Source organism: Petaurus breviceps, unplaced genomic scaffold, assembly GCF_028583685.1.
Source record: "Petaurus breviceps papuanus isolate PSGF00001 unplaced genomic scaffold, PetGlider_PUasm1.0 91133, whole genome shotgun sequence".
Lineage (NCBI taxonomy): Eukaryota > Metazoa > Chordata > Mammalia > Diprotodontia > Petauridae > Petaurus > Petaurus breviceps.
This window is the reverse complement of record NW_027187419.1, coordinates 4,928,745-4,948,720: the sequence shown is the minus strand read 5'-3', so window position 1 is coordinate 4,948,720 and position 19,976 is coordinate 4,928,745. Positions and strand designations below refer to the sequence as shown.

The 19,976-nt window shown below is 41.7% G+C and overlaps 1 long non-coding RNA gene across 1 annotated transcript in view; it reads right to left on the bottom strand.

The window, feature by feature from the left end:
* Nucleotides 1–19,976, bottom strand: part of LOC138155109 (uncharacterized) — a 98,219-nt gene that overhangs the window by 14,798 nt on the left and 63,445 nt on the right. Inside the window, exons 2-6 of the long non-coding RNA XR_011166762.1 lie at nucleotides 19,854–19,948; nucleotides 18,740–18,841; nucleotides 9,845–9,898; nucleotides 6,268–6,418; nucleotides 2,594–2,704 (exon numbers count right to left, since the gene is read on the bottom strand). This is a non-coding gene — a long non-coding RNA (uncharacterized lncRNA). The remainder of the gene's footprint in view (nucleotides 1–2,593; nucleotides 2,705–6,267; nucleotides 6,419–9,844; nucleotides 9,899–18,739; nucleotides 18,842–19,853; nucleotides 19,949–19,976) is intronic.

Genomic DNA, 19,976 nt, shown 5'->3' with positions numbered 1-19,976 from the left:
TCCTCCTAACTTGTCAGCCTTACTCCTCACCACCCACTCCAGCCCACGTAATCTGACATCCAGGGACACTGGACTCCTTTGTTCTTCATTGAACAAAATTCTCTGTCTTCTTTCTTGGCATTTTCCCTGGCTGTCGCCCATACTTGGAATTCTCTCCCTCCTCACCCCTGCCTCCTTACTTCCCTGGCTTCCTTCCCCCAGTTAAAATCCCACCTTCTCCAAGAAACCTTTCCTCTTCCGATTATGTTGATGATTTTTCCGTTTTTCCTGCCCGTAACTCACTGGTACGTCATTGTTTGAATGTTGTTCACCCATTAGAAGGCGAGGTCCTTGTGAGCAAGGACTATCTTTTGCCTTTTTTTGTAACCCCAGCACTTAGCCCAATGCCCACCACATGATAGGTGCTTAATAAAAGTTTATAGATCAACATTACTGAATGGCTGGAGTTGGGAGAGATGAAATATGGCAGCATCAAAGCTCTGCTATGTGACTTTGTGCAAGTGCCTCATCTATAAGAAAGGATTATTCACGATGATCTTTAAGATCCTTCCCCAGCTCTCAATAAGATAATAATCTTATTACTTTATGTAAACAGATGAGCAATATACAAGATAGGGAATGAAGGAAGAATGGAAGACATCACACAAAGGGATTTAGCGCTAGAGGAGGAGGGGACCTGGAAACAGAGAGAGCCTAAGCTGAGCTTTGAAAGGAGATGTGTGAGAAATGGTGAAGACCCTCATAGACTCTAAGGTTAGGGGACCCTCATAGAATTTAAGGCTGGGTTTTCAATATAGTTTTTCTGTAAGAACAAGCTTCTGACCCTGAAGTGTTCCAGGAGAAAAGGATGGGAACACAGGATGCAAGCACATCTGCATGTTCACCCAGGTCAAAAGACTAACAAGGATGGGAGTTGTACAAGAATTCTTAGAATACTAAATCTGCAGGATAATCATATCTGCTTGGTTCCTTGCCCAGTTATACTGTAAGGGTAAGCTGACTGTGAAGTATTTCAGGAACAAGGACAAGGACACAGGCTTTGATCACATCTGTACATTAATCTGAAAGAAAAGGGGGTCCAGAAAATGCAAAAGTTGTGCCAAAGTTCACAGACTGCTGAATTTACAAAATAACTGTACCTGCTTGTGCCCTCAAAGCTCGTGAAAATGAGCTGAGAGGAAGGGGGCTAGGGAGGGGAATGCGATTAGGTGGAGGGGGGGGGCTATAAAAGAATCTATCTTCTCTGTGCCTGGTGCGGTCTGGCACTAAGAATGCATTGAATGCACTCAGTGTGTCGCCCTTTCTTGCAAGATCGTAATAAACTCCTTTCCACTTTCTACCTTGAGAAGCCTCTGAGTTTAATTTGGGCAGGGGTCTTTACTGTCTGCCACAGAGAGGTGGATCCTGAAAGTTGGAGAGGCATAGGGAAGGACAGCAGACAAAGGCAATCCATCTGAGCAGCCTGTGCGACACTCTGACGTGGGAGATAGAGTGTCAAGTTCCCAGGACAGTGCACTAGTAGTCCAGGTGGCTGGAATGTATAGAATATTAAAGGCAGTAAAGGAAGATGACACTGGAAAGGTAAGTTGGAGCCAGAATCTAGTGGGCCTTTAAGGCTGAAGAATGAGTCAGATTTTGGCTTTTAATAAAAAGAAAGCCTTAATGATTAGAAGTGTCCCAAAGTGGAATGTGCTGCTTGAGTAAGCACGTTCTCCCTGACTAGAGATCTTCAAGTGAATGCTGGACGACCAGTTGTCTGAGAGAGTGTAAATAGAGTTGATTTTTGGCCAGGTATGAGTTGTATGAATGGTCCTTGGCGGGGAGGGGGAGGTCTTTTAACTTTGAGATACTGTAATTCTTTATATCTAAAACCTCCTCAACTGTCTAACAGTTGGGTTGGGATGCTATGGTGGTTGAGCCAGGTATGCCCCTCTAATGGATTTTAAAGTTAGTGAGACAGGACTGGAAGTTGAGTCCTGGAAGGACTGACTAACCAAACTATTTCCTTAGGCACCTATTTTTCAGCAATCCTCTTTGTGGAAAAGAACCCAATTGTTCTTCCAGAAAGAAAAGAAAACAACAAATAGGCAATTGCACTTCTAACAGAGAAAAAATGCATTCCTTGTCTCCTGCAAGATTCCCTTTGGGCTTAGAAGTAGAGGAAGGGCATGTGTAAAAGATTTTGCATGGGGAAGGTAAACTCATGTTGAGAGATGTAGTATAATAATGACCAGAAGAATCCTAATTGTAGAGTGAGGAGAAAGAAGGCTAGTGACCTCAGAGTGGACAGCCAAGTGATTTTAACTTTGTTTAATTTTAATTTTTAACTTAATTTAAATTCTCTTCCCCCCAAAAAGAGAAAACAATTACACAGAATAACCAATAAAACAAATGCATCTCATAATGCCTTAACATTTCACATCCATGAAGGCAGATAGGTGACACATTGGATTAAGCCACTTCCTAGAATCAGAAACCCTGAGTTCAAATCTAGCCCCAGACACTTACTAGTTGTATGACATTGGGCAAATCACTTAACCTCTTTTTGCCTCATTTTTCTTAATTGTAAAATGAAGATCATAATAGGACCTACCTCATAGGCTGTTGTGAGGATTGAAGGAGACAGCATTTATGAAGTCTTTAGTACAGTGCCTGGCATGTAGCAGAAGTAGAGGCTTAATAAACATTTGTTCCCTCTCTCCACCTGAAAAGAGAAAGGTATTTTTCATTATTCAGTCACTTTAATTAATCTGTTTGCTTGTTTTCATTTATATTATTCTAATCATTCTTCTCCTTAGTTTGGGATACATCAGTTCACACAAGTCTTACCATGGTTCTGTGAATTTCTCATATGCATTGTTTCTTATGGTACAATAATATTCAATGGAATATCTATATACTGCAATTTGTTGAGTCATTCCCCAATCAGTGCATATCCATTTTGCTTTTTTTTTTCCCCAACCAACCACAAAATGTGCTCCTACAAATATTTTGGTATATGTTTTCTGCATGATCCTCAGCTGGATCTCAAGAGATGGCAGGTCGGGGGAGTGGAAAGGATGCTCTTTTTGTAGGTCATCCACTGTCATCAGCTATTCTGGCTCAGGGACCAATTAGGGGGCTCTTCACCATCACACAATACAAGATCCTTATCATGCATAGCCAGAAGCAGGCTTCCCTATTCCAAACTTCAACAAGGTCATTTGAAAGCAGTCATGAAATATCTGCACAGTCTCCAAAGAATGGCCAGGACATGCCAGTTTACCCAGTTACTTAAATGTAATGAAATTTCATGTCATTTTTGTCCCCCACAGGCTGTATGTGGGCTAGGTTTACTCTGCTACCTTCAGGTTCCCTGGGCTTTGGTCTATAGGTCCTCTCTTTCTCTCTTCCTCCTTCTCTCTCTCTCTCTCCTCTCTTTCCTTCTTCCCCCATCTCCTCCCTCTCTCTCTCACTCCTTTTCTCTGTCTCTTCTTTTTCCCCCTCTTCCTTTTTCTTTTACTCCTCAGCATCTCCTCTCTCTCTCTCTGTGTCTATGTCTATGTCTCTCTCTCTGTGTCTCTCTGTCTCTGTCTCTCTCCGTCTCTGTCTCTCTGTCTCTGTCTCTCTCTCTCTTTCTCCTGAATCTTTATCCAATCATCATTGTTCAGCGCTACCTAGTTAGGACTTGGTACTTTACCCACACATTCTCACTGATTGTCTCCTAGTCTCAATCCAATTTTTTTTCTTTCCATCTCTCACTGGGCCTTGACCATAGTAGATACTTCATAAATGTTATAGATGTTTTCTGCTTTGTATTGAATCTCACCATTCCTTCCCTCACTCTCCCTCATTTAGCTGCAACCCAGAACATGAATGCTTACTTTAAAAAAATGCAATCTCCCATTATTGGTGTTAAAAAAACCAAACCTACTTCCAAAGCTACCCAGACATCTCATTCCTTCATAAAGGCATGCAGCTAGTTAGTTAGGAGGCAGAAAGGCTCCTGGGAACAAGGACTGGTTTCTGAGGCCCCCCTGGGGGACAGTTAGAGCCCTGCTCCCCAGAGTCACTGCCTGTAGGAATGAAAGCAGCACACGTCACCAGGAACATTTAGAAACTTCATCCTGAGCCGTCTTTTCAGTGAAGCCTCTCCCTCCTGTCCTCTCTTTCATCTTTTCTCTCTTGCTTTCCAGTGTGGGGAACTTTAACGGATATTTTTGTTTGAATCTGTCTCTGCTGTAATAAGAAAGTAGCAATTAACTATTATAAGGCTGTTTTACAATCGTGTGGAAGCCCCTTTTTATCCACTTTGCTTTAAATGGTTATATCTTTTATCCCTAGTTTTCAGGAATATAAAACTTTACAGCATTTGCTGCAAACCTTCATACTTTGCAGTTTACTGCTCCCTCTGCAGATATATCTTCCACATAAATAAGACTTTCATCTGTACAGTACTGTGCTTGGGCCACAGGAGCTCAGAGTGATTTCATTAATGTAACTCTGCCTCAGAGTACAAAGTGATTCACAGCATCCCTTCCATCCCCCCATGACTTGACCTCTCTCTAGCCTCCTTGCCCTCCACTCAGGTGGCTAGAGAACAAACTCTGGCAGGTGGGAGGCCAGGGACTTTAAGAGATAAGGAATGCCAATGGAGAGGACTCTCCTGTGTCCCAGCAGCCCTGAGGGCTACAGGCTGAGCATGTGAAAGGGAGAATGGTTTGGCAGTGCCCATCCACGTGTCTGGTAACTCTCCCAGAGGGCAGTCCCTAATTAGTCAATTGCATTTACAGACTCACTTTCAGCTTTGTGAATTACCCTAAACAAGGAACCAGGGGGCAAAGTTGAAGCCCAGTTCAGTACTGGTCCCTGTACACTGCATTTTCAGAGCTTGCCAGTCAGAGAGGGATGTGCCAACAAAGAGACACATATGAAGCCATGGAAGATACCTGAAGACAATATCATGGGTCATGCAGAAAAAATAGATAAATAGGTGAGACCCTTCCTTTATATACAGAAAAACACAGGCAAAATAGACTGTACATACCCTTTACCCCAGCAATACCATTTCTAGGCCTATGCCCCAAAAAGACAAAGAAAAAAAGAGACTCATATTTATAGATAGATAGATAGGATGGACAGACAGACAGATAGATAGATAATTTCTTCTGGTGGTAGTAAAGAAATGGAAACTCAAGGGTGCCCATCAGTTGGGGAATGACTAAACAAATTGTGGGATATAAATATAATGTAATACTATTGTGAAATTATGAAAGGGACAGTTCCAGAGAAATTGTCTTCCTGAGAAGACTTGTATGAACTGATGCAAAGTGAAATAAGGAGAACAATTTATACCAAAACAACAATTTTGTAAAGACAACTTTGAAAACCTCAAGCACTCTGACCAATTCAGTGACCAACTGCAATTCCAGAGGACCAGTGATGAAGTATTCTATCTTCTTCCTGGCAGAGAGATGAGGGTCTCAGGATGTAGAAGGAAACATATATCTTTTGTATGTGGTCAATGTGGAAATTTGTTTTACTTGATTATTCATGTTTGTTGCAAGGGTTTTTCTTTTTTCTCCATTGGGTAGGAGAGGGTGGGGTAGAAAAAGGAAAGAAAAGAGATTTTTTTCATTGGAGAAAAAAATTTTAAATAAATATGCCAACATACATATAGAACATACAGATGTAGAAAGATATATATATATATATATACATGTTTACAGTTAGCTAGAAAGACATATGTAGCTAGATTGACATAGAGGCACATATTTTTATGGATTCAGTAGATCTGATGATATCTACGTAGGTAAAATGTAGTCATTATATATGCATATACAGGATTTTTCAAAATGAAAAATAAAAATGTGTAGGTGGATAGAGATAAAGATAGCGACTGAGAATATATACATGTGTGCGTAGGTAGGGACAACTGCATAGTTGCATATATGTGTATGTAGGTGGACAGCTATAAAAACGATGACTGTATGTAGGGAGATAGATGTATATATGCCAGTATGTGCAGACTGATAAATAGATGTGCACATATGACTATAGATACATAATATAGATAGAGCTGGAAGGCCTAGGTTTCTATAATAGCAGCTGGCCTTTAAGTAGCAGTCTGTAAGATTAACAAAGTGCTTTGTGTATACAATATTACCTGATCTTTACAAGAACCTTATGAGGTATGATTGTCCCTATTTTACAGACAATTATTACAGGCAATATTGCCCCCATTTTACAGACAATGAAACTGAGGCCTAGCAAGCTGAAGTTACTCACCTGTGGTTCTACATCTGGTAGAGGCTGGAAGTGGGATTCAAAGTCCTGGTTCCTCCAGACTCCAGGTCTGGCATTCAGCTCTTTCCGTTATACCACACTCTGCCTTGTCTCCCTTCTTGTCCCAGCTCTGCCACTGACAAGCTGGGCAATCCTAGGAGAGACATTTGTGTAATCTCTGATCAAACAATATAATAATTGTAAATTCCTTAAAGACGAGGGTGTGTTCTGTTCATCTTTCTAGCCCCCAGGGCCTAGGATAGTGCTTTAAAAAGTGTTTGTTGAATTGAATTGAACTGGATGGGGTGAATATCAGCACTTATTTATGTCATGCTTTGTAGTTACATTATTTCACATGTACTGCACCATACCGTGAGGTACAGAGGACAGAGAATCTCCAAGACCCTTTCCAATTGTCAAATTCTGATATAACCTGCAAGTATAGGAGTGAACATACACACATGCATACACTGTATAAACAAGTCATCATGGTGTAGTGGATAAAGGCCCTGAAGCAGCTAGGTGGTGGCAGGGGAGAGAGCACTGGGCCTGGAGTCAGGAAGACCTGAGTTCAAATTTGACCTCAGACACTAACTTCACCTCTGGATTCCTCAACTGAAAAATGGAGACAATGCTGTCACCCTCCTCCCAGAATTGTTGTGTTATTTCAACGAGATAATATTTGTAAAGTGCCTAGCACATAGTAGGGCTAATATTAGCCACTTCCTAGCTGTATGACCCTAGGAAAGTCACTTAATTTCTCAATACTCCAGGAAGCTCTTTAAGACTAAGTTACAAAGGAGTTATCAGTACTCATAGATGAAGGGGCCTTCTGCCCTAGAGTTTCCTACGTGGAGTAGTACTTGAAAGTAGGGGAACTTGGGTTTGAGTTTTGCCTCTAATACAGACTGGCTGTGTGACTCTGGACAAATCACTTAATCCTTGACTACTGCCCCCCCCCCCCACCAGCAACCATCCAAAGCTGTCTGCCTTGACTATAAAACCTTCCTCATCAGAAGTCTCCTAAACCACTAAAACCATAGATCTGGTCCAGAAAAAGCACTGTGAAAGCCTGGCCTAAGTGCCTCTCTTAGCTCAGCTATTCTTAAAGCTTTGCCACTGGACCACCAGCCCTGGCAGGTTCCTATCAAACCAGAAGGGTGCTGAGAACAGACTCAGAGACAGAGTCATTTTGTCATGTGATGAGCAGCCTGGCTAATTTGGGGTTGGCTCATCACCTGATGATGAATGTTTTTTTGGCCATAGCAACTCACAAAGACAGTCTACAATGGTACGCAGGAGCTGTCATCTGCACCAGTGGGGGGAGAACCCGCATGGGTAAGATCGATGGCTCATTCAAAGCATTTAAGAAGTGCATGTGCATATATACATGTATATGTGTATGGAGATTGTTATTTGTTGCTGCTGTTCATTTCTTTTAATTATGTCCAACTCTTCGTGACCCTATTTGGGGTTTTCTTGGCAAAGATACTGGAATGCTTTGCCATGGCCTTCTCCAGCTCATCTTACAGGTGAGGAAACTGAGGCAAACAGGGTTAAGTGACTTGCCCAGGGTCACAAAGCTATTAAGTATCTGAGGCAAGAGTTGAAATCAGGTCCTCCCCACCCCAGAACCAGCATGCTATCCACTGCACCACTTAGCTATCCATGGAGATCACTGTATGCATATACATTTCATGTTTTATTCATCTCGCATCTGAGTATGAGACATTTGTTTGTCAGTCTTGCCTGATGTCAATATATTCCCACCCCTCTCCCTCCTTAACACAGTCAGGTGGTAACATCCTGTTTGTGCCTCAGAACCTTTAATCTTACAGGACTCCAAGGAAGGTCTACTGACCACATCTCTCTGAAAAGAGACTGGCCTGGGCAGCTCTACCCCCACACTGCCCTGGCTTAGACACACCCTTTTCCTTATCCTCAAAGCATCTAGGCACCAATGGAACCAGGCCCAGTCTTCGAGTGAGTTAAGAAAGGCAGCTTAAGGAAAAAAAAGAATTAAGATTTTTCATCCACCTCTGTGGTTTGTCATAGGCCTGACTCCATCCTACATGTCCTCCTCAAGCTCCTCCTCTAAAAAGTCCTGTGTTCCTTCGAGGCTCATCTCAAGTGTCCCTCCCGCCAGGAGGCCTTTCAGGAATCCTTGATTGGGAGTGCCCTCTCCCCAAAATGACTCTGAATTCAATTTGGATATATTTTTTGTATTCATAGCTCTGTCTACACGTTGTTTTACCCAGTAGAACCTGAGGTCTTTGAAGGCAGCAACAATTTTATTTCTATCTTGGTATCTCCAGCACCCTCCTCATCTCTGCCTCCCAGTTTCCTTCAAGTCCCAGCTAAAATCCCATCTTCTAGGAAAGCCTCTCCTAGTTTCCCTTAATGCTCATGTCTTTCCTTCATTGATGATCTCCAATTTACCCTGCATCTATCTTGTTTGCACATTTTGTTGGCATGTTGTCTCCCCCATTAGACTGTGACTCCAAGTTCCTTGAGAGCTGGGGCTTTCTTTTACCTTTATTTGTGTCCCCAGTACTTAGCATTGTGCCTGACATACAGTAGGTACTTAATAAGTGTTTATTGAATGACTGGCATGGTCAGTTCTTAGTAAATGCTTGTCCAATGAATGAAAGAATGAATTGGACTCTCTATAAAGTTCTTCCCATGATGTGTACATGGCTCAAATCACTTTTGGGACTCTTCTTTGGGAACATCTTTCCAAGCCAGTTTTCCAGATATACAGAAAAACAGTCTCATTCCTTCATAGGTTTGGAACAAAGATCATATTCCTCAGCTTCCCCATGTTTACCATGTTTTCTTGTGTACCAAACTTAGCCCCGATGGCTGATTTCCAAAATAAAATTTACTCACAAAAAATAAAAATGTCCACATTCAACACCACCATTGCTACTGTAATGGACAATTAACCACCCTCTATAGCTCCCCTCACACCTAGAGCCTAGACCAAAAACTCTTGTCTTCTGGCCATCCCTCCCCTATATCTGCTGTCTCCTTCTTTTAATTAGAATGTAAGCTCCTTGAGGACAGAGACTCATTCATTTTTGTATTTGTATTCCCAGTATTAGCACAATGCCTATAACATCACAGGCACTTAATAAATGATTTTTCATTTCATTTCACTGAGCAGATTCAGAAGAATGCAGCTCAGACTCTGAAAGAAATTTTTTTTTTGCTTTTTGGAGGGCATTTGTGGTTGTGACTTGCCCAGGGTCACACGGCTAGATTTTGTGTTGTGTCTGAGGCTGGATTTGAACTCAGGTCCTCTTGACTCCAGGGCCAGTGCTTCATTCACTGTGCCACCTAGCTGCCCCTCTGAAAGCAATTTTCAAAAAGAAGACGTCAAATGTGTTCTAATAAATATTTGAATATAGACTCCCAAAGTGATGACTTTGAAACAGACAATATTCATTTGGATGTATTCGTTCTATTACTCTTGTTAAATGTAGCCCCAATACATTATAGACCCTCAACACAGTACAATAGGAAGTGTTCTGGATTTGGGGTCAGAGACCTGAATTCAAATATTGACTGCACTACTTACCTCCTGTGTGATTCTGGGCAAGTTTCTTCACTTCTCTTGGGCTCAACTCTTCCTCTGTAAAACGAGAGGGTTGGACTAGATAAACTCTGATGTCCCTTCTCACCACCACCACCACCACAACTACTACCACCACCACCACCACCACAACTACTACTACTACCACCACCACCACCACCACAACTACTACTACTACTACCACCACCACTACTACCACTACCACTACTACTACTAGCTCACATTCACATAATGTCCTAACATTTACAAAGTGTTTTTTTCTCCCAATTACCCAGTGAAATAAGGAGTACACATACTGTCCTTACTGTATCTTTATGGCTAGGTCTTCCCATCTTGCTTGCCCAGGCTGAAAGTTCTGGGATCACTCAAGCATTAGATTCTACCACAGACCAAAGCCTGAGAGCTTTGACTTGCTCCATTTCTGACCTTGGACTTTTCACTTCTCCTTCGGCAGCCCGGTGGCCTGCTGCCCATATTGGTGCAAGACTTAGTGTTGGATTGATGATCAGGAACTTGCCCAAAATCACACAGGAGGTAAATAGTACATCGAGAAACATACCAGAATCCCTGAACCCAGGTGATCCAGAAACCTCAGCTTCCACAGCATCAGGGACTACAAGCATGAGACAACACACCTAATTTACAAGGCTTTTCTGAAACGCAGAGAGAAGTGGCACCCTGCCCAAGACCATGTGGCTAATAAGCAGAAGAGTCAGGATTTGAAACCCAGGCCTTCTGACTTCAACTCCAGTGATCTTTTTACTTTAGCATATTCATTTATATTAAATATCTGATTTATTATAAATATATTTAAAGTAAATTACTAACTCATTTCAGAAACAAAAGTACATACCTATTGTTTAATATCTTTATGTATGTTTACATAGTGCGTATATTATGTATATACACTTATGTATATAAATGTACATACATTGTTACATACTTTCCATTTTTATATTTATATTCCTAGCACCTAGAGCATTTCCTGACACCTTAACAAATGGTGCTTAATAAATAATTACTGATTTATTGATTAGTTATATACTGTGTATACTCATCTGAAAGACAGTACAGTATAGAAGAGAAAAAGCCAGCCCTGAAGCCAGGGGGACCAAGGATGGTGTCCCACCTCTGACACATACTGTGTGACCTTGGACAAGTCATTTCATTTCTCAAGCATCTCTCTAAAACTATGAATTGCTGAGAAGATGCCAACTAGAATTGGAAGAGTTTCCCCACTAGAGAGTTCCCTGCATCAATGAAATCATAGGTCTTGTCCCTATCCCTAAACACTTATATTTCCAGGTCATGAACCACCTAGAAGTCTTTGAAGAGCACATTTTAAGAACCCCATCTCTGCAAGTGCATCAGCCTTAGAATAGGAATTGGGAAATTTTCAGCTCTCTTTCCATTTTCCACTTGGGGAGCCCCCTTCAGGTGCTATTGCCTGGAGTGAGAGAAGTGAAGCAGATGACCTCATAAGATCCCTTCCAGCCTTAGAAGTCCTATGATTCCATGACCTTTGCTCAGATGCTTAAGGTCAGGCTTGAAGTCTCTGTGGATAGACAAGCTGGAAAAAGCACTGACCCAGGAGTCAGGAGATTTGGGTTCTGGTTCTGTCTGATTAGTGTGACTTCACCTTGTGAATCTCACTTTCCTCTTCTCTTAGGCTCAGTGGCCTCTGAGGCCCAGCCCAGCTCTCCCATTCTGCAGTTCTATGGCCCGGCCCTCACTGCCACCTCACCGGCTCGGGCCTGCCTACTCTGCTCTCCCACAGCCTGGCCCACGCATCTCTGCTCTTTCCACCATATCTGAGTCAGAGGATAGCCGTGGGCGCTCCAAATGCAGGAAGCTACCCACACGGATGTTCAAGGAGGGAGCCTCTGGCGCCTGTCCCACACAAGGATGGCACTGCCAGAGGGACGAAGGAAAACAATCTCCAACAGCTCCCAGGTAGGGAGGGACCAGTCCAAAGGGCATTGGCTCCTCTTTGGGGGGCAGTTATCTCAGCATGGGCTTAATATCTTTTTTTGCTCCATTTCATGAAAGCCATTTAGTCATAGGATTCAGAGGTAGATGTGACTGTAGAATCATCTAGGAGCATAGATGATTTTAGATGTCACCCAATTCAATTTTCTCCTTTTACAAATGAGGAAACTGAGTCTCAGAAAGACTAAGCGACTTGCCCAAAGATGCGTGGGCAGTAAGTGGCAAAGCCCAGATGTCATCCCAGGTCCTCTGACACCATATCCAGCATTCTTTCCACTGTACCACAGTCCTACCTATACACATACATACACATATGTATGCATATGTTTTGTATATACATACTTGTTTACAAATATATGTGTGTACATATTTTATACACATTCAAATATGCACACACGTACACATACATATATACAAGTATGTACATAGTTGTATATGCATACACCCATACCCACACCCACACGTATGCACTCACAACATATACATTCAACCAGCTAGGTCCTAATTAGTGTGAATAATTAATCCCATGAAATAGCCCTATATTTTCAAATTCATACTATTCAAAGTTATAATTCTGTAAAATATGGTCACCGTTTCCAACCAAATGGAAAGGTGCAGTAAGAATTTGACTAATGTGACCACTTAACACGATTTATTATTCATGTTAATCAGGACTTAGCTACATATAAATGTATGCATGTATATATACACACATATGCATATATGCAATACGAACTGGCATACATATGTATTTCTTTGTACGATATATGTGCACGCATGCATATGTTTATGTATACACATATATATAGCTTTGATTATGACACAACAGATATTTCCAAAAAAAAAATCTCCAAACAATCTCTCTTCTATGAAGTATATTCTCCAAATGTATAGATTTTGTTTTGCCTTTGTTTTTGTTTTGAAACTAGATCTCCTATCTCACCCAGCCTGCAAGTGTGGCACCCACTCAAGGGCCTGAGTCCAATACCCATTGGCAAAAGAAGCTTTAATCTGTTCCATTTTCTGACATCCGCTGATTTCTCCCTCCTTAGGCAGCCTGGTGGCCTTCCATTCCCAGGGGCTCATTGGTGCTAGACTTAGTGCGGCCACCTGGTCAGTTTTAGCCATACTGCAGCTCAGAACTGCAGAACTCAAGAGATCCATCAGCCACAGCCTTCCTAGCATCAGCCCCTACAGGATGTGCCACCACACCCAGCACAAATGCATAGTTAAGCAAAACCATTTAATAGAACAATTGTTTTTGGTGCTACTCAGGCCTGATCAACTCCTAGTGACCCTGTGAATCACAGCACACCAACACCGTCCATGGGATTTTCTTGGCAAAGATACTGCAATGGCTTGCCATTTCCTTCTCCAGTGGATTAAAGCAAACAGAAGTTAAGTGACTTGCCCAGGGTCACATAGCTAGTAAGTTTCTGAGGCCAAATGTGAGTTCAGGTCTTGACTTCAGGCCCAAAACTGAGCCACTTAGGTGCTTCCAGAATAATTGTAACTAACAGTAAATGGCATTTTCTACATTTCTAGTTTACCAATTAACAGAGAGTATATGTGTTTTAACTTTTATGACTTATGTAATTTTGCCTTGTAGTGCTGGCTTTATTTACTTTACTGTAGTCACTATGTACCTTGTTCTTTTTGGCTTCATTCTGAACTATTTCATATAAGTGTCTCCATGTTTTTCTGAATTCTTTGAATTCATCATTCCTTATTTTCACAGATCTCCGGTTTTCAGCTGATCTCAAAACATCAGACACATGTTTGTTCCTAGATTTTTGTTGCTGTGAATGATGCCGAAATGAATACTTTTGAACGTATGGGTATTTTTTCTGTCATTAACCTCCTCTACCAAGTCCCCTCATTTAACACATGAGGAAACTGAGTCCTATTCTTCATGTTCATTTGTTTCCTTCTGAACATCTTTCTGTTCTTGTCTGTGCATTTAAAAAAATGCTTTCATTGAAGACCCCCTTTCTTTTCGTTTTTTTCCTAAATAACATCCTCAATAGCTTCCTTCTTCCCCTTGTCTCTTTTCCTAAATAACATTATCAGTGATGTCCTTCTCCTCCCCAACACCAACCCAGATAAAAAGAAAAGAAAAACTCAATCCTTGTAACAAATGAAAGGTGAAGTAACTTGCTGAAGATGAGCAAGTACTAAGTAGCAGGGAGGTTCTGTGCTCTGCCTCTGGGGCTCCACATCAGAGCTCTCTCTATTGTACCTGGCTAATAGAGGCTCCGGATTAGATTTGGTCAGACCATTTCTACTGAAAGAACCCTGATTCTTCTGGTCACCCATCTTCACCTCCATGTCATTTTCTATCCATTTACTAAGCCTCATTTTGTTTTCCTATCTCAACCACCTAGCATAGTAAGTACCTTGCCTATAACAGACACATAATAGCTGCTGTTGGGTTGGATTGCTCAATACACAGATCTCCTTGACAAAATAGCTCAGAAGTGATCACCAGTCTCTGGTTAAATACTGCCAAGCTGAGCAACTTGCTACCAAATAAAGCAGCCCATTATCAACCACTTCTGGACATTTCTAGTTGTTAGGAAAGTTTTAAACAGTTCTTTTCCCCAAAGAACTTATGGTCTAGTGGAGAAGGATGAGATATGTACACAAATAAGCATAAATTTTTTATTTTTCAATCATATCTGACTCTTCATGACCCTGTCTGTCTATTCCCTATATGTCAATACTGTCCATGGGTTTTACTTGGCAAGTATATTGGAGTGATTTGTCATTCCCTTCTCCATCTCATTTTACAGATGAGGAAACTGAGGTAAACAGGGTTAAGTGACTTGCCCAGGGTCACACTGCTACTAAGTGTCTCGGGCCTGATTTGAACTTGGGTCTTCCTGACTCCAGGGCTAGTACGCTATCCACTGTGCCATCTAGTTGCCCCATTAAATGAAGGAGTTAGGCTTGTTCTGTCATTTCAGTCATGTATGACTCTGTGACTCCATAGAGATTTTCTTGGTAAAGATACTGGAGTGATTTGCCATTTCCTTCTCCATCTCATTTGACAGATGAGGAAACAGAGACAAACAGGGTTAAGTGACTTGCCCAGGGTCATACAACTTCTAAGTGTCTGAGGCTAGATTTAAACTCAGGAAAATGAGTTTTCTGGACTGCAGGCTCTGTACTCTATCCACTGTACCATCTAGATGCCCTAATAAAAATTAGAATGTGATACATTCCTAAGAGAGAGGCCTCTAGAAGACTAGCCTTAAACCTGGGTTGAACTTGTGTCTGACACATACTGTGTGTCCCTGAGCAAGTCACCTAAACTCTTGATGCCCCAAGTAACTCACAAAGACTCCGAATTACCAGTGAGTTGCACTAGTGAACAACCTTCATCCTGGGGATTCCCCATACCAATGAAATCATACCTCTGAACCTCACCTCCCCAATTATGAGTTTAAAGTACTATACAATCATGTAATAACAGAAGTGTGACATAGGTCACTTCCACTTAGGATGCTCAAGATACCATACCCAGAAAGCTTTTAACTTATACCCTCTCTTCCTCACACCCCCTGGGCTTCAGTCCTACAGGAAACATCTCAACTATTATAATCCCATCTGATTTCTTGTTCTAAGCCCTGTGCTTTTCTTTGACATTCCTGTCCTTCATCTCTGTGGTCACCTTGATTTAATTCCCACTTCCTGCTCTGTAGTTCTTTTATGTGGTCAAGAGAGAAGTCAAAGCCTGCTTCACTCTCTTTTCTAACAGTTAGCTTCTGGTTCATTATAAATTCATCCTTGATAAATGCTATCCCTTCCCCACTGTACCCAAGATAATTTAGATCTATACCTAGGCACATAAGGTGGGATGAAAGTTTTGCCTTCAGTTCCTATTCTAGCTTAGGCAGAAAATAAAGCAATCTCTCCAGAAAGATCCTAACCTTGCTTACCTGCTTCAGTGTCCATGTTGGACAGGGACCATGTAGCTGAACTCTTACTAAGGATTAGAGGAGGGAAGACAAAGCCCGGAAGGGAATAGAGAATGTACTACAAAGCAGGGAGAGATGTTCACCTTTTATGTGCAGAAAGGTTTGGGAAAAGATATTGCTATAATAGAAATGGTGCTGAACTTGGAGATGGGAGATCAAAGGACCAAAATTCAAATCCTAACTCTGCTGCTTATTATCTGTGTGACCTTGGGAAAGTCACAACCACTCTGGGTCTCAGCTTTCTAAAAAACGATAGTGTTGGACTAGATAATTCCCTGACTTTCCTTCTTGCTCTTATAATCCTAAAATGCAGCTTCCTTCTTCATCCTTGCTAACTCACAGGGCCCCAAGGGTCATTCTAACCATCTCCCTGCCCTCCGGATAAACTGCGCTTCACTGGCCCAGCCAGATAGGCATCCCTCCCAGTGTGATACCCCAAGGAACCAGCATGTCAGGATGTGCCTGGGAGGAAGGTTTATGATAGCATTTTCTATCCCTGATTTCTATTTTGGGAGCCACAAAGGTCAAAGTCAGCTGCCGATGGCAAGAACATGGAGGCAAGAACGGTGGAGGCGTATGTGGGAGCAGCTGGGCTCCCCAGCCTCCAGGGTCCAACTAACCAAGAGGTACATACCTCAAGCACATCAACCACAGGAATGACATAAATACCTGCTTCAAGGCCCAAGGGCTGCCTCGTTATAGAATCCCCAAAGGAATAAAAAGAGAAAGAAATGAAACTTGACATGACCCATTCAAAGAGCCTTCTCAGTGTCTCCCCCCCTGACTCCCTTTGTTAGCAAATATACCAGTAATTTAAATCCTCCCAGCCAGAGGAGCTCCCTACTAGCTGAACCTCTTCCTACCCTTTTGCTGTTTATCTTCACAATACTCTGCTTTTCTCCCTCCCAACTCCACCCCAGTGCTGGTTTGGAAACCTCTCTCATAAAACATCTCATTAAAATAATTCCCAGGGGACTGGTGAATCCAGGGCTGGGACTAAGGCTCAGCCCCACCTCTTCCTTGTATTGAAGTCAAGTGCATTCCAGGTCATCCCTTACCCCTACCTTCCCAGGGGCTTTGCCCTTGAGAAAGCCTTTCAGCTCAGGGGCAAGCTTTGCACCTCCTTTCTTGCTTCCAGGGCCCCAGGTTGTAGGCAGATTCATTACATCATTTACAATTGGCAAAATGCGGTAACCCATTGTGGGGTGTGGAATTAGGAGACGTGGGCTACAACCTCGTTCTTCCACTACAGACTTGTGAGACCTTAGACAAGTACTTCACTCCTCTAGGCTTCAGTTTCTTCATTCGTCAATTTCGGGGGTCGGACTAAATTATCTCTCTTGGCCCTTCCATTTCTAATGTTCTATGATTTTTTGGTTCAATGATTTTGAAACACTTGAAATCAGTTGCTTTATTTTTTAAAAATTCTAATTTAACAAATGCAAAAATAGAATTTTCCATCTACAAAGCAGAACAGAAAAAAGAATATATGTGAAACCCCAAATCTCCATTGCATAAAGCCTGTTTTTTAATTATATAAAAAATTAAATGTTACTTTGAGAGCTGTTCTGCACGTTTGTGTGTTTCCTTTTGAACATCCTTCTCTTCTCATCTGTGCATTTTAAAAAGCTTCAGTGACCTTTTTTCTGAATAACACTATTGAAAGTTTCCATCTCCCCCAAAATTCTGAGCCTAAATGAAAAAAAAAAAATCAACAACATACTCCTTATTACAATCAAACAAAAACAAATTCATACATCTGCCACATCCAAAAATAAGTGTCTCCTGCTGCGTCTTGGATTCATCACTCCTCTGTGGATAAGAAGCCTCATCACTAGCCCTCTGTGGTGGTAGTTGGTTATTGCAATAATCAAAATTCTGAAGTCTCTCAAAGTTGTTTATCTTTACACTGTTGTTGTTACCCTAAACATTCTGCTCACTTGCCTCTGTATCAGTTCATGCAAGTCTTCCTGGATTTCTCTGAAACTCCTTTTCATCATTTCTCTTGGTCCAGTAGTGTCCCATAACATTTGCTCCCTTCCCTCATATCCCAAGTATTTGTCCCTGTGATTGGGCAGCTATGAGCTGTGCAAAGAGGATTAGAATAAAAGAATCTTAAGGTTGGAAGGAACATACTGGGAGCTATGGTTGGGAGGTCATTTAGCTCTGCCCATATCTCAAAAGAATTTCCCTCCATAAAACAGCTCCAATAAATGATTATCCAGTCAACTAATGGGGAACCCACTACCTTCTGAGACATCCCCATCCATCGGTGGATAGCTCTGGCTATTGTGGAGTTCTTATAAAAAGCTGAATCTTCCTGTAACTATCTTACCTTGCTCCTAGTTTTGTCCTGTGGTGCTAAATAGAACAAGACTGAACCCTCTTCTATATGATATCCCATCAAATATCATTTTCCAGCCTCTTTTATCTATGTAGATAAACATCTCAGTCTCTTCAAACTTTTAGGACATAACCTCCAGTCTCCTCAGCATCCTCTGGATATATGATTGTCCTATGCAATTCATTCTGGGAGATTTGGCTTACACAGCTCCGCAGGTGTGGGATGTCTTCAAGTATTGGAAGGCGATACACAAGGAAGAATGATTAGACTTGCTCTTCTTGCTTGCAGAGGGTAGAACTAGGAACTGACATTGATGCATGGACAAACTTCCTAACAATGAGAGCTATCAAAAGTGAAGCAGGCTCAAGAGGTAGGGAGCTTCTCCTCACTTGAAGGCTTCAAACCAAGCCTAGATGACTGCTTGTTAAGTATACTGTTTAACTATGAGTTGAACTCCTCGTCACTTTATTATTAATCATCATCATCATTTTCATTAAATTTATTTCTTGAACACCTACTATGTGCAGGCATGGAGAAGAGAGAATACAAAATACATAGAGAACATACCTTCAGGTGACTTAAAATCTTGTACAGTCTTGGGAAGTTCTTCATAGCATTTACCTTTATCACATTCTTCTATGGTTTCAGTCTATTTCCTCCTGTTCAGTCCTGAGTGGAGATGGAGACTAGTTCACTCTAGAGAGGTCAGAAGTGTCATGTTCTAAACTTTAAACTGCTTCTGCTAAGGGGGTGTTTTCTGAGGGAGTAGGGTCAGGTAAGTGGTAAACTCTTAGACGACAACTTGTTTGTTGCTGTATTACCACCTAAACCTAGAGGAGGTTCCCTGAAGAACATCCCTGTGACACTTTGTCCTCCTTACGGGGAGGAAGATTTGACTCCTGATTGGCTGAGAACTGGGAGTAGTCAAGCTGGGTATGAGGGAGATGGAGAAAAGTACTGCCCCAGGCTTGGGTAAGGGTGGTGTTTTGCTTAACTTTTCTAACAGGAGCAGTGTAACCTCTATGGGAATTAGTCTAGCACCTACACCTTCTCCAACTTCAGAACACAACAGCATTCCAGGTTCAATGAGGACCACAGAATCCTGGAATCCCAAGGTTTGGCAGGACCTCAAGAAATCATCTAATCAATCCTCCCACCTCCAGAACTAGATCACAGAATCACAGATTTAGAAATTTGAGGAAACCTTAGAGAATATTTCAAATTGTTCGTTTTATATTTTACAGCTGAGGAACTGAGACACAGAAAGATGAAATATCTTCCCCCAGGTCTCATAGATCATAAATAATAAAGCTAGAATACACTAAAAACATCCTAGGAATATAGATGTATATTTTTAAAAATGTGTTTGCTCATCATCTTTTTAGGGCAGGGATTCTAGATTTCAAGGGGTCTGTACTTGGATGGGAAAATAATTACATTTTCATTTTCACTAACCTTTCATTTCTATTGCAATCATATGTATTTATCTCATGCATTTTATTTTATTTTTGCTTTTTGGAGGGCAATTGGGGTTAAGTGACTTGCCCAAGGTCACATGGCTAGGGTTTTGTGTTTTTTTTTTTTTTTGCGTGTGTTAAGTGTCTGAGGCTGGATCCAAACCCAGGTCCCCCTGACTCCAGGGCTGGCACTCTATTCACTGTGCCACCTAGCCGCCCCTTACCTTGTGCATTTTAAAACGTTATTCTGAGAAGAGATCCAAAGGTTTCACCAGACTGCCAAATGGGTCCGCTTCACAAAAACAAGGTTGATTTATACCTAAATAAGGTAAAAATGGGTGCATAAT